This window comes from Sparus aurata, chromosome 16 (genome assembly GCF_900880675.1).
Source record: "Sparus aurata chromosome 16, fSpaAur1.1, whole genome shotgun sequence".
In the NCBI taxonomy this organism is placed as follows: domain Eukaryota; kingdom Metazoa; phylum Chordata; class Actinopteri; order Spariformes; family Sparidae; genus Sparus; species Sparus aurata.
Window position 1 is genome coordinate 25,888,111 of NC_044202.1, and position 16,106 is coordinate 25,904,216.

Sequence of the window (16,106 nt, forward strand, 5' to 3'; positions counted from 1 at the left end):
AACAACAGAAAAGAGAAACAGCAAATAAAAAGAGAAGAAAATTAAAAGAACCCAACTCTCCCACCCCCACAGACATGCACAGAGACATACACAAATACAAACACACACTCACGCATACGCACACAGACACACAGACTCAAACACTCACACCCACACATACACTAGCTGTCACTAGAGAGACATGGCTGGGTAGCGAGACCTGAGGCATGGAGGAAGCTAGCTTTGGGGGGCCAACCACACTGAGAGAGATCCTGCTCCAAGGCCGCAGAGAGCGCCGCCACAGGGACCGCCCCAACCCGGGCAGACAGGAGGCCCCACACCACGGTGCGGAGCCCCCTAGCCGCCCGGGCTGAAACCGCCCACGGGACAGCACCCCCAATGGCCAGACCAGAGACAACTCCCAGTCTAGCAGGCTCCCATGAGGAAACACTGGAGATTGAAAACTGACAGTCTAAAACAGTAAAATAAAGCAAAAAACATAGAGGCTAAAAACATGAGGGACTAAGACATAAAAGCATAAAGGCTAAAAACACACAAGACTAAAACATAAAAGCATAGAAGCTAAAAACGTGAGAGATTAAAACAGTAAAAAAGGATAAAGGATACAAGTGCTTTGATTAGCATAGCATAAAAGCAATTAAGAAGAATTAAAAAAAAGACAATTAAAAGCCTGGTTAAAAAGGTGGGTCTTGAGCCTCTTTTTAAAAACCTCAACAGTCTCCGCGACCCTGAGGTTCTCCGGCAGGCTGTTCCACATTTGGGGCCCATAATAACTGAAAGCCGCCTCCCCGTGCTTTTTTGCACTAACCTGTGGTATGGTCAAAAGGGGGCTGATAGAGTAAAAGCAGGTCAGATAGGTAAGAAGGCCCAAGACCATTAAGGCACTTAAAAACTAGTAAAAGATCTTTGTTATATTTTTGATGTGTGGAATAAAACTGAGCTCAGAGTCAAAAATCACACCCAGGTTTTTTACAGGATTTAAAATCCTTTAACGTTGGTAAAAGTTTCTCTTTCTGGCCTTCAGGACCAATGAGTAAAACCTCTGTTTTGTCCTGGTTGAGCTGTAGCAAATTTGCTGCCATCCATGTCTTGATATCTAAAATGCAGTTAAAAAGGACATCAATAGGCCCTGTGTCATCAGGAGACACGGCGATGTACAGTTGCGTATCGTCAGCATAACTATGAAAACTGATGCCGTGCCTCCTGATGACAGATTAAAAAGAGGTGGACCTAAAATTGACCCTTGGGGAACCCCACATCTAGGTTGCTCTTCTTCAGAAGGGGCTTCACCACCGCCGTTTTAAAGGAGGCGGGGAAGACACCCGTCTGAAGAGAGCGATTCACCATGTATAACAGCTGATCCTCAAAGAATCCACAAAGCGTTTTAAAAAATGGTGTGGGAATTGGGTCTAATAGGCAGGTTGTGGGCTTTATTTGGGAGAAGACCAAGTGTCCTCGCATAAACCAGGGCAAAACTTTCCAGTGTTTCTTTGGGTAAAATCAATGATCCAGGTGTGTCGACATTTAAAATCTGTTGAGGTAAAAGACTCGATCTGATGTCATTGATTTTACTTCTGAAGTGGTCTGCAAAGTCCTCACAGAGGGTGTCAGTTGGTGTTTTGGAGGATCTATTAAAATTTGTGTTTGTTAAAAGGTCAATTGTGGAGAAGAGGAATTTTTGGCTGTTTTTATGTTCGTTGATGATTTTTTGGAAATGGGAGATTCTTGACTGTTTGACTGCATTATAATAGGTTTTGAGGTGTCCACGTAAAATTTCATAGTGAACTGTTAATTTTGTTTTTCTCCATCTCCTCTCAGCACTCCTGCAGTCTCTCTTCAGTTTTTTAATTTCTGTATTTCTCCACGGGGGTGTCGGTCTTGTATTAATGGTTTTTATTACAAGTGAAGCCACTGAGTCCAGCGCTGATTTTATGTTATGGCTAAAACTGTCAAAAATAAAATCACATGGTGCTGGTAAAATTTCTGCAGGAGTGCTCTGTAAAATCTGGATAAAATTTGCAGCCACTTCAGAAGTTAGGTAGCGTTTCCTCACTGTTCTCACTGGGGCCTCCCGCTTGTTAAAACTGGTGATTGTAAAAAAACACACAAAAGTGCTCGGACACAGCCAGGTCCACAACAGAGGGCACACCAATGGACAGGCCATAGGTTATGACCAGGTCCAAGGTGCGCCCCCTGCTCTGGGTCGGCTGTGTGACATGGTTAAAATCTAAGCAATGTAGAAGGTTTAAAAATTCTCTGGACATTGGATCTGAGACATTATCTATGTGTAAATTAAAATAACCCGTTATTAATATTTTGTTATAATTGCTATGGGTAATTGATAATAACTCTGAGAATTCACTGTTAAAAGAGGTGGAATAGCGGGGTGGTCTGTAGACTGTCATACAGAGGATGGGGGGGCTGCTAAAAACAAAGGCATGGTATTCAAATGATAAATATTTGTTAAAAAGTACTTAATTTGACAACATGGTGTCTTTAGTGATTGATGCAGTTCCACCTCCTTTTTGTCCCCCTCTAGTAGAAAATAAAAAGTTAAAATTTGGAGTGGAAGCCTCAGTGAGAACAACAGGTGCATCAGTGCCAAGCCATGTCTCTGTAAGGAGAATGCTATCTAAGTTGTTATCTAAAATTACATCATTTATGATAAAAGATTTGTTTAAAAGAGAGCGCACGTTCAGCATAGCCATTTTAATGTCTGTGCTGAACGTGCGCTCATCATGTCTTTTTAAAGGAATGTTAAAAACACAGTTTGGTCTAAAAACAGTACTGGGTTTAATTTGTCTGTATGAAAGTTTGGTCTCAGTTGTATGGATGTTGTCCTTTGCCTCCGGGGCGACTGAACGGGGGGCGTGTAAAGTGTAGGAGGGGGAGGGTGAAGGTGAGTGAGGGGTAGAGTGTCAGTGTGCATGTGTATGTACCGTGAGTCAGGAGGTGGGTGTGGTGCATGAACGGACAGTCAGGTCAATGTTAACAGATAAAAGCCGTGATCCCTTCTGGTTTGGGTGGAGGCCGTCCTGTTTAAAAAGGCGAGGCCTGTTTAAAAACGCTGCAAAATTGTCAAATTTGTCAGGCAGTACCCCTTCAGCCACAGGTGCAGCTGATGAAGGCGGCTGGTGGTGACGTCACCATACCGAGGTGGGGGAAGCGGGCCGGCGATAATTAGCCACTTCCCCGTGTCCAGCAGGCAATCCACGAGGGAGACGAAATCCTGTTTGAGTACCTCCGACTGTTGTTTTTTAAGGTCGCTGATGGACCTCCAGGACCAGCGTGGAGGCCGAGCTGTGCTGTTCACTCAGCTGAAGGGCCGAGGATGCAACCTCCTTGACGCTGGCTCCAGGGTGGCAGAAGCTCCGGCCACCGTGCGCTGCCACGTGCCTAACCATGGAGGTCCCGAAGACCAGCACAGACGGGGTGTGCCGCTCCACTGGCTGCCTGGAGGTGCGGCGGAGGGTTATGGCGCCGGGCCGCAGTTTCTCCTGGCTGGATGGGTGGACCCCGGATCCTGGACTGCTGAGAGCCACGACCAGCTGGATGGGCAGGTCTCGGAGGCGAGCCCGACAGCGCACCCACGGGAGGGAAGTCCTGCAGGCTTAGGATGTCATACCTGTTATCCAGTGGCAGATCCGGAGGCGGAGGAGGAGGAGATGGACGAGCCCCAGCGCCCCTGTGCACCACTGACCAGTGTTCCCCTGCCTGAGTGGCGTTGAGCTCACCGGAGCCTCTACTCCATCCTCCTGTATGAAGCACAGTGGCTCCGCGGGATGTAGGCAGGAGGTGGAGGGTGCCGATGACTTCGGCTTGGATCCCTGGTGGTGCCAACGGGACTCGGCTAGTGCTGGTGCCAGAGTTTCGTTTATGATCGAGCCGGTTCATGGCAAGGTCGTGTTGTCCATGGTCGTCGTGCTCCGGTCACCAGCGCCGGATGTCCTCAGGTGGCAGATCATCTTAGCCTGGTTCGTGGCGATAGTGGAGAAATCCATAATCCATTTTGTCCTTCTCCTTGAGGTCTGCCTTGAGACCAGAGACGCTGTCCCTCAGTTTTGAGAGGGTGGGGAGGCAGGACTCGCACACCTCCAGCATACCCGCAGCCAGCGAGGATATTAAGCGTCCGATAAGCCGCTCCCAGAGCTACCTGTGGTTAGCTAGCTAACGTTAGCTAAGTTGATGTCGCTAGATAGTACACAGTAGTCAGGAGTGTTATATCCTGACTAAACAAACTCCCTACCCCAAATGTTTGGGTAGGGAGGAAGAAAGGTAGAAACACAGTAAAGAAGAATTAAGAAAAGAAGGAAGGACGGAAGGAAAGAAAGTAGGAAGGAAAAAGAAAAGGTCTGGTCTGATTGATTCTGGTTGGAGCTGTCTGTGATGAATTCCTTCTTTTCTACCACTGCCTGAATATAGATGAAAAAGTCTGTCTGGTCAACTCTCCTTGAAAATAAAGAAGAAAGGAAAGATGAAAAACAGTCAAAACTGAAGTAAGCAAAGAAGTATTGATGCCCTCGAGATCAAGAAGTTTACTTTTACTCTTCAAAGCAACTTCGATTAAACTAATCAACCAGTAGTGCAGTCACAACACTAAGCAACTCCATTCGTCTGATGCCCAGCGCTGACACATGTGGGCTGAGGAAAGACTCTGTTAACATGATCCTGTCAGGGAAGCTTTGCACCACTGACATGAGTCAAAAACGCTTTTTTGAAAGTGACGCCAATGTTTATATAAAACCGGCAGACATCCAGTCACCTTTCTCCTAAATACCTGCAAGCACAACACTGCAGTATGCATGCTGCGGTAACTGTGGTTGGCAGCATTCAGTGAAGGTCACAAGTGGCTTTCTCTTATTATGCAATTAACCTAGTTTCCTAGTGAAGCCGCAATCTATGGGGAAGCAATTAAAATTAAAATTCTTCCTAGTGTGTGGACTTCACAGGGAAAAAAACCTTGGACAGTCCAACAAAGCGATTGGAAATGTTGAATAGTGATTTTCTTCACATATATGACATTTTTTAAAAGAGATGAAGTACAGGATGAAGACAGAGGAAGCAGGAGAAAGAGAGGAGGAAGAGAGCAAGGAAGGAAGGAAGGGAGGACAGAGATGTCTGGGAATTGTAAATTAACTCTTTTCTGCTATCTCAACCATGATTTTCTTAAAAACCTATTTTTCTGTATTAGATGTTGATCGGATTCTTCATTCATTCTCCAATATTTGTTCATGAAGGTGGTGCAGCTCATGCATAATATCTTATCAACTCACTGAACTCCTCTGAATACAAATACAGCCAATTGAAAAGAAGATGCTACTGTCATCTATTTATTTGTTCTCAAACCTGACTTTGTGTGTGTGGGTGTGCGTGTGTGTGTGTGTGTGTGTGTGTGTGTGTGTGTGTGTGTGTGTGTGTGTGTGTGTGAGTGTGTGTGTGTGAGTGTGTGTGTGTGTGAGTGTGTGTGTGCGCTGTGTACTGACCTTGGATTCAAACAATCCCAAGTCCTTCCCCTCCTCCCACGGATGAATGTTGTGAGGTGTCGACTGTGTGTGTTTGTGTGTGTGTGTTTGTGTGTGTGTGTGTGTGTGTGTGTGTGCGCTGAGGAAGAGGTTCACTCTTTCACCTGCAGGAAAACAACAAGCAGAGGCAGAGAGAGGAGAGGATGAGAAACGGGACTGGGGGAGTCTAAGTTTGAGAGTTTGAGAGAATCTGGTAAGTGTATTTTTGAACTTTGGACCAGGCAAGCTGTTTCCCCCTGTATCCAGCATGTCAGTAGTTTGTGTACCTAAATAACAAAGAAGTTTCGTTGACTGTATTTTGAAAATGTAAACGTATAATTATTGTATTCCTTTGTAACTTGACCATAGAGGGAGCTCTGTTGATTTTATGGATAGACAAGTCCAAATACACCAATGACATTTCGAACCGGTGTGTCCATTACCTGTGATGACGGGCTGGTGTGAAAATGCCAGGCAACCAATGTCTACTTTTTGTCTGATGAGGAATAGTTTTGATATAGAACTCGGCTGCAACAACTGAGACACATTTGAGATATTAACAATAAAAACAGAATAACTTTAAAAGCTAACCAATGTTGCTTTCTTTCAGGTTTGTCAGATGGTATAATTTCGAAAGTATTAAAGGACTTGTTTTCTTAATGTTTTATTTTTTAATTTTGAAAAACCTTTTATCAGTAAGAAAAAGGGTTAGGGTTAGCGTCATTAACTTTTTCCTGAACTTCATCTTATAAGCTGACTGTAGCATTTTTGTCATATCAATTCATCTAGTGACCAACCCAACATCTAAAATGGATTCAAACTTTGACATGTATATCAACAGTGATGAGCCCGCGATTAGTGTTGCACCCGCAATAGGTAGGTTGGTTAAGTGAAACAGGTACATGTTTACATTACAGTGTTTTCTAGTGCCCCTTCAATCATCTCAAAATGCTCCTCTAACCTTGAACCCACTGTGCTGTGCTCCCCAGCATGCTGCCCTACAGGTCATTAAATGAGGTTGCCACATCATAGTGCCTAGGGGTCAACATGGTAATTGGGGGCTCCTCTTTGTGTCATGCCGACTTTGCAAATCACTTCAACATGTTTTTGGGACAGCAGCCTGCGGCACACATCAGTCAACTACCAGCCAGCTTCACTTGGAGCTAAGTGCTGTGCCAATTATTGCATGACACCACCATACATATCTGTTCTCATGGAAATTCATAATTTATGACACATCCTCATTTATGCCTCTGGGGACCTGAATGCTATTATCCTGCTAAAGTGAGATCTGATTGGGCAGCTGCTATCTCGGTTGCTTCTTTGAAGTCATTTCTTCGAGTGCCCTTATATAGTTTCTATAATGTATCAACGTCCAGCAGAACAGACATCCAGTGAGCCACGGCAGCATCAGCTATACTTCTCTCAAAATGGCAGCTCCACAGTAAAGCTCAGTCTGATTGTTGATGTTGGTGCTGAAATATTTGGAACCTCCTATCTGTTTGTAGACTGAAAGTCAGCCCATTCATCATCCTCTATTCTTTGTGGTCCACCATTTAAAGAATATTCCCCCTGAAATACACATTATCTATTCCTGTGCTTCCCACCTCTAGTTAAAGCATGTGTTAAAATAAAAAAAATAAAAAATAGAAAAAAACTATAAAATGAAAAATACATAAATGTACATATTTACACCTACGATTTACAGAAATTTGCATATTTACATATTTACATATATATCTACGATTTACAGAAACATTTTTAGATTTCTAATGTAGGCCTATTTGAATTGAATTAAAATTTGCTATAACATTAGGAATCAATCAATCAATCAATTTATTATTCAAAGTGCAAAATCACCATGGTACATGGTCTCAATACACTTTACAATACATATCAATACAGCCCATTAGCCTTCAGTCACAGCATTAATTTCAGTTTTTAACAACAACAGACTCAACACTTCAAACTTCCTATTATTAACTTACATTTTTTACCTCAATCCTCACCTTTGCATGACATGTTGATCTAGCCTCTAACTAATACAGGCAATGCATATTTGACTCCATCCAGCCAATTCTATTTTTAAAAACCTACTGTCAGTGTGACACTTTATCAGCTTTCACAGGATGAAAGGTTATCAAGAAACAGTACGTTTCACTGCTTCATTAATTAACATGCAAGTCAGCAATTACCTATGACGTTATAAATCTTCTTGGCAAGCTTTCAAGAGTGGATGGTTTTTAAATATGCAACACATTCATAGTGCTGCAGCAGTGGTAGTTTTTTTGTTGCATGCAGTCTTTTCTGACTAAGTAACAGTTTTTCTTTGCCTTCCATTCATTCCATCCTAAGTCATAAACACTTGATGACACTCAATAACACTTGTACTTTCATCTCCCAGTCAATTTACTTCACAATAACACTTCAATTGCAAAAGAAAATTGCGTACCGGTCATAATGTGATCTGAACTACAAAGTGATGGATCCTGGGTGAACTAATGGCAAATAATGTGTTTTATTGGGTATCAAATCAAACATTAATGCCTCAAAGGTTGGACAAAAACAGTTAAGTGCATTGTGACTGACTGGGATTTCAACTCCAAACCTTCCTCTGAAGCCCTGCACGAACTTCTGTAATAGAGCAACATTTGAGGCCATGTTTGATTTTGATGGTGAGAGACAGACTCGGTCTACTTTTTTATGCATTGGGGACTTAAAATGCATTCGCCCACCAGGACTTATGCTGGGCACCCGCAGCGGCAAATAAACACATCAGCTTGAGTCCATCCCTATCTCTCTCTCTTCTCATATTTTCCAGTCTATTGCATGTCATTCCCCTGCCTCATTTGAGCTTCTCTCCCCTCTTTGCAGGAGATAGTTCTGCAACTCCATTAGCAAAGTAGTTGGCTGAGAAAGCTGCAAGATTGCACCAATTCTTTCACTTGCTGCTTACTTGTTAGTCCCAAAGGTGTTTCCATAATTCTTTTTCTTCCCTGCCTAGTGAGGGACCATTGAACTTTAGGTGAAAAACTTTGCTATTAAGAACATCCAATCTAACAACTCTATTTCTTCCTTCAGAAAAAGACTAAATGTAAATGTAGGTAGTTTTTACAGGCTTATTCAATTTACAAGGTCTTATTGGGACATACTACAGGGTCTCGTTTAGCACCTCTGGGATAATGGTGGCAGTATAACGTGCAGTTTGCCTCAAATGAACTAGGTTATATGACATGTCATCGAACCCACCCGACCTAAAGGCAAAAAATGTTGATAACTATTGTGAATGGCCACACTATGATGGAGAAAAAAAGTCTGCCATTGCAGCCTCTTTCTTACTGCCAGTCATGGAATGTAACTGAGTTCATTAAGTACAGCACCTCAGTTTACCACCACTTTACTTGAGTATTTCCATTTTCTGCAACTATTCCATTCAACAAAACTTTGAAGACAAAAAAACAAGCTGATCGTTGGAATTAGGTGTGTTGGAGCAGGGAACATACAGGGTTGTTGAACCCTCACCTTTTAAAGGGATATTCCGGTGCAAGTTTAATCCATGGTCTAAATCACCGTGAAACTGCGTTAGACTCCCTCTCGAGAGATCAAGTTAGATGACCGCTAATTTACGGAGTTTTATCAACCTCAGAAATGACCGCACGACAACAATACACTGCAGTAAATGGATCCAAATATAAACCGCCACCAAAAAGCCACAAATAATGCTCAGAACAGCACCAAACTTCAGAAACAGTACAAATAGGGTCTCAGCACATAGTCTGGGGTATCTAACCTCCGCTAGCTTAGCTAGGGAAGCTATTGGGATGCTAAAAACATAGTTCAACTCTCCTCCATCAGCTTCCGGGTCGGGGAAGTCCTGACGCGACGATTACTGAGTGCGATTAGAAATGCTCAATTCCGTTCTTTTCCCTGTCCGCTCTCGATAATAACTGTTATAAACTGGCAGACACATATGAACTTTGATTGCTTTTCCATGGAGTCATAATCATACATTTTCATCCATGAGCAACGGAACTCTACTGCACTTGGTAATCGACTCGTCGGGACTTCCCGTCAACAGGAGGATGCTGCAGGAGAGTGGTAAATTTAGTCAGCTTTTCAGCAGATATCCAGCTAAGCTAGTGGAGGTTAGATGCCCCGGACTATGTGCTGAGACCCTACTTGTACTGTTGTTAAAGTTTGGTGCTGTTCTGAGCATTATTTGTGGCTTTGTGGTGGCTGTTTATATTTGGACCCATTTACTGCAATGTATTAATGTTGTGCGGTCGTTCTGAGGTTGATAAAACTCTGTAAATTAGTGGTCTGCTAATTTGATCTCTCGAGAGGGAGTCTAACACAGTTTCACGGTGATTTAGACCATGGATTAAATTTACACTGGAATAGCCCTTTAAAAAGAAAACCACTGATTACAATAATCTGCAAAATGCTGAATATGAAACCAGATAAAAATACTGATGTGCATTTAATATGAGACACTTTAAGATTTTTATTCTGGTACAATTTTGTATGAAGGACTTTCAATTTCACCAAAGTAATATTTGAACACAGTATATTTACCTTGACTGAAATATACACTCTCACATCACTCTTCACACTTCTTTTCCATTAACTTTTCACTCATTATTGAGGACTCAGTAGCAGAGCTGGCCCTGGGCATAGGCAGTAGGCAAATGTTAGGGGCGCCGTCATCCACGGGGGCGCTGAAAATGGGGGGGAGAAAAAAAATGAAATAAAAAAATTTAAAAAAATATATTTCTTTTTACCAGTGCCAGTACTACTATTATTTCGACATATTATATAAGCCCACAGCAATATAATGGCATAGCAAGGACTATTAAATGACGGAGAAGCCTTTTTTCTGGGTTCTGGCTCGTTGCACTGTACCTTTCCTCTGTGAGGGGGGCGGGTCGAGAGGAGAGCTGCCTGAATCTGACCGGACCGAGACCCCAAGACCAAGAGAGAGATTTACTGATACTGTAGCGGAACCACAAGGTCCAAAAGACTGAAACCATCTGGCACCCAGTGAAGGAAAAGAAGGAAAGAAGAGGAAGGAAAACGTGAAGGAGATACAAGTACAGTAACGTCAATGTGATGAAGTGAATTAAATTTATTGTTTAATGATCGTAGTTATCATCTGTTATGATCTGTTGTTGGAGCAGTGTTAACTTGCTAGCTTACTTCAGACGATAGCAGCATTGTTTAATAATCAATAAATAGCTGAGTTGACGTGTGTTAATATTACTCCATCAGGGACATTTGGAAAGTTTAACGTTAGGCCTGTTCAGGTGTTATTTTACAGGTGTCTTTCCTGCTTGTATGTCAGTTAAATGCTATTAGTTTTCCATCCCCTTTGTAATAGGGTAGTTGTAAGCCTTTGGTTTATTGTGTCACAGTTTATGTTTGTTAAAGTGTTAAAGTGCAGTTAAAGTGTATTACTGTTAATACCCCACACCTTAGCTTTCCCATATCATTCATAGGCGAAATATATACACTGCACTTTCATTATTAGTCTATATTAGTCTTATGTATAGCACACATCAAACATCTGTTTTTTTTTTTTTTTTTATTAAAATCTAACATGCAGTGGACACATATACTTCTCTCTTCAGATGCACTCTTAAAGGGATAGTTCGTGTTTTTTGAAGTGGGGTCATATAAAGTACATATCTATAGTCGGTCTGTTCCCTACCGTAATCACCGATCAGCGCAGCCTCAGTTTGGAGAAGTAGAGAGCCTTACTTAAAGTTACTACTACTACTTCCCCATGAACCTCTAAGGCTCTGTGTAAAATTGTGGCCGATGACCCTCCGATGGCGCTCTTTAAATTGAAGTATTTTATATCTCAACATTGGAAAACTAAAAATTCAAGCCCTACATGCTACATGCACATACATGAACGACATTCAGTATGCATATGGTTCATGACCAGATGTACAAAAAACATCGGGGTACCAAGCAGGTCACTCCAACAGGAAGTCGGCCATTTTGAGTCAAAGTTCCGATTTCATCCCCATTTTGATCCATTTCCATGCCTCGTACTTTAACGAACTCCTCCTGAAGATTGAACACCACATACTTAAATTCACTATCACAGGCTTTCGCCTACATCAAACATGGTGGGTGTCATGGTTGCCATGAAATTTTCATGCTTCGCCATAAAGCATCAAGTCCTTATAACTTCAACATACAATTTCCCATTTACACCAAATTCATCACACATGTATACGATGTCGCCCTGAATACCTCCATGCATCAGTACTGTCTCATATCCATAGCGGCACCTACTGGACACAGGAATTCAGACAAACATCCTATTTAACATGACATTTATAGGTTTTTTCCTCCATAAAGTGAGCACACCCTCCGACAGCGTTGCCGCCAATCAATAATCAAAACACAACTGACCACAAATTGGTTTGAGGGATTTTTCACCTGTAGTCCATTTTGTTTTTATGTGGATTGCAGACTGTTCTTCTGACTTCAGCGTACATTATTGAATACCGGCAGGAGCAAGCCACCAAATCATAAAGGAACAACTTCCTCATTCCGATCTGGCCCAAACTTCACATGTTTGATAAGAGTCCAGCCCTAAACACATAGGCCAATATACATTCATAGTCACAGTGCTACATGTTGGATGCCGGAAATGACATTTAACCTCTTCCTGCACTGTCCCAAACACGGACAGTTAAGAGAAGCGTACACAATAATCAGGCAATGGGGCCAGGTATGCTGCATGCCCCGATGCGTGTGGACTGCGAGGGCCTATTCATCGCTGCTTGCAGCTTTAATTTGAATTTGGTATTCTCAAGTCTGGACACTGCCTACATATCAATATTCAATGTGCACAAAGTTATCAACAACAGACTCAGAGCTGTCAGGCTTTGTCAGTGAGCACATCTACCAGGCTATAAGCTATTTATAAGGTCACTTCTTATTGCCTTACGAATGTGTCAACCCCTGCATGTACTGTTACAATAATGCAACAATGGGTAAATTTGTGCAGCTGGGAAACATTTATGTACTGGTAGAGGGGCCAGCAGAATGCCAGATTTAGCTATTATGACTCCAACAAATGATGTATAATTACACTGAGGGTAATACAGAATCAAGCTATTCGGTGAAGGAAACATTTGTTTCTTGTGTTATGTTGGTCTTTAAAGACATATTCACGCACCATATTTTCTTCATTCTTCACAATGGGGTTAGGGACAAAATCCAGCAAAATCTAACAGACCGCACTGAAGCTGTGATGTACTGACACAAAAGACCTCAGGTGTAAAGGAACTTATCTTGGCCACCCTCTATGTTTTTCCAACCATCCACTGACGAGAAAATACATCTGCGAGCCGTGAAAACTCTGCTACAGTGAGCTACAGCAACAGAGAACATTGGTAAAACTCTGAGCGGTGGATACAAGATTGAACATCTGTCAATGGGTCACTCTGAAATAGAAAGAGACCTAGAACTGGTCCCCCAGATTATTCAACATGAATCATACATGTCCTCCATCTGAGAGCATTATATGTAAGTCCACAGCTGTCCAAGCCTGCACTTTCAAACTCCTAGGTTTTTGGCTGAGACAGATACACCTGCTTATGGATTTACCATGTTCCTGGACATTTCTCGATCAAAGGTACATTTTCACGACGGCTGCCATCAAAGCTTTAATACTTGTCTCCACAGCCAGCCATGCACATTGATAATGATGCATGCAGGGTTTAATGTGATTTCCATGTTCTGCTTGTCAGTGTTACCTGACAAAGCCTGTGGACTCATTTAGATCATGCACACTACAGATGTGTGACTGTAAGTGTAGAGACAGGCTCCAAGCAATTACTAATGGGTAAATGGAAATATTTTCTATAATAGTATTGTCGCAGGTGCAAAGCTAAAGAACACAGCAAACTCAATTTAAAACTTCCTAATTATAAACAGCCAACAAGTCTTTGCTTGTGACGTTACTGTACAGGGGTTGTTTAAAGCGAAACTCTTGCCAAAAAGCAACCAAGGCTTTATTTGGGATTGAATATGAGTCAAACCTTCGTGTAAAAGCATAATTACGACGAAAGAGGCACTTTTAAGATTTACCGTAGTTTCGGTTTTGGGCACGTTCATTTTGAACGGGAGAGCTAGGGGCATGACACGCTAGCATCAAAATCGCTATTTTTAGAACACTAAGAAGGCTCGACACAACATGAAACTTTGCTCGTAGCATCACCAGGGTCTCTACTCATGAACACGAGCATTGAGAACATTGTTTGTGTACACAGAGTTTATGAAAAAGAAGATTTTTGAACTACTCACGTTAGCTGCTGCACCTCCTGCGCGTCGCTGTCGTGCCAGACAAAAAGTGTCGATCCCTGAGTGCGACCTGACAGGCACGCTTGAGGAGTGGTTCACCATTACTCTCCTGCCTGTCAGGTCGCACTCGGGGATCAACACTTTTTGCCTGCCATGACGGCGACGCGCAAGAGATGCAGCAGCTAACGTGATGATATATATATATATATATGTATATGTATATATATATATATATATATATATATATATATATATATATATGTATGTATATATATATATATATATGTATGTATATATATATATATATATATATATGTGTATATATATATATATATATATATATATATATATATATATATATATATGGTGTTGTGTACTCTAGCAGTTGCTTACAATCTGCAATGAAACATCAAGCTGCTGGATAGTCTAACCTATATGTCCCTGTGTCCCAGCGCACACATGGACAATGCAGGGAGGAAGCAGTGGGAGAATAATGCATAGGGAAGGAACGAAAACAGCTTTTTCAGTTTGAACAAGAGCTGAGGTCAAAGAATTCATTTAAATGGCTTCACTGCACAGCACAACCGAAAACACACACCCTTGTGCATGCAGAAACAAAAACACACCTTCACACAAACACACACATACCTTGCAGCTGCTACAGACTGCTAATCATTAGTGTTCTGCCGCTGACAGTTGTTGGAGGCTGCTACAGCAAAACACATTCACTCCATTCCTCATATATTGTCAAACTGCTTCCATACTGCTGATTGACAATGCAGCGCCTCTCTTCTAGTTTTAACCAATCCAGTCAGCATTTTGGACTGTACATGATCAAAGAACCTGCCACGTAAACATGTTAACAACATGCAAATAACATAATATACATACAAACATGATTTATAATTAAGCTCTCTCATTGTGTGCAATTAAATCCTGTTTTAATACAAGAACACCCTGCAGAGTTTAAATCAAATCTTAACAATCCATGTGACAACTTATTGAGTGGAAACACGATTGTACATACTGTTTAAAAGGGAAGTGCTGTGTCATTATTACATTAATCTTTCTGATTATCAGTTGTGCAAAGGGGAAACAAGTCAGTTCTTTATATTACAGGTGTAGGTCCATACAGGATTATACACTGTTTTAGGGCTGACCTGAATTCTTTAAAGCACTGCCATTGTAATTGACATCCAAATCAGTATTCTGAACCCCCACCCTGGGCATCTGATTGGTCACAAACAATCAACCCTGTGCTGTGCCACAGAGACTGGTAATGTACTGATGATTGAGTGGAGCCCCTTGATATTGTCACATTTGTCACAATAAATCATCTCACTCTGTATTTCTATGTTACAACATAGCAAATGCCCGGTCAATGGGGCAAAAGCCATTGCACTGCAGAGAAACACAGCATGCTACTCATCTGGAAATGTGATCTTCTCTAGGTTTTCATTGCAACTCGAAACCAAGATGTATTGTAGAAAGAGTGAGTAAAAGTAAAGTAACAGTAAGTAACAGTGACAGTTGAACAGTAGTACAGTAGTACAGCTATGATGGTAAAATGTGTAATTAGTCCACTGCCTACAGTCCCTACGGATCACTGATCACTTATGTTCAATGAGGTAGTTTTGCTTTCACAAATGTGACCACAACCCACCCCAGTAGAAGCATTAAATATTCAGCGGTTATTGCCACTGAAGCTCCAAAGCCCCAAAAATGACATTTGTGACAGCCCTCTACTGAATTTGCTACATTTCAGGGAAGTAAGGCCCATAGGGGAAAGAGACATGAGGTCAAACAGTCATACGAGTTGTAAATAAGCTAGTGTAGCCAGATTAGCCTTCAATTTATTTGGATGAAGAACTAAGTGTGCGCACTAATATTATTTTTATTTTTTACATAAACCTTGAGTCGCACAACTAAAGTGCAGTAGGTCTGTAAACGGTGACAGATGTTCACAGAATACAATATGGATTACAATGGCTTTTATTTTCTCTTCCAAATAATCTGATTAACCTGGTGATTTTTGTCCAGATTTGGTCTGTAGTTTTTTTTGTTTTTTTTTTACTATTTGCTCGTAATGGCAGAAGCAAGAAAGCACACTGTTCGCTTGACAAGTCCGAGTATTATCTGAACAAAATATAACTCAAAGCTCTACCATAACTGAAAAGTTAGAACATGTCCCATTATTCCACTTTGATGGTCTCAGTGTATTGTGTGTATGTTGGACAGACTTAAATGTCTTCAGCTTACGCCCACTGGAACTGAGTGAAGTAA

The 16,106-nt window shown here is 41.7% G+C and overlaps 1 protein-coding gene across 5 annotated transcripts in view; it reads right to left on the bottom strand.

Moving 5' to 3' along the window:
• LOC115566233 (leucine-rich repeat and fibronectin type-III domain-containing protein 2) overlaps positions 1 to 16,106 on the bottom strand; it is a 165,272-nt gene that overhangs the window by 101,990 nt on the left and 47,176 nt on the right. For 2 of the 5 annotated variants that reach the window (XM_030392011.1, XM_030392012.1), the window contains exons 2-3: positions 10,077 to 10,219; positions 5,484 to 5,626 (exon numbers count right to left, since the gene is read on the bottom strand). The exons of 1 other annotated variant lie outside the window; for it this stretch is intronic. The gene's annotated coding sequence lies outside the window, so the exon portion shown is untranslated. The remainder of the gene's footprint in view (positions 1 to 5,483; positions 5,627 to 10,076; positions 10,220 to 16,106) is intronic. 2 more of the 5 variants (XM_030392009.1, XM_030392010.1) reach the window with 1 other exon arrangement.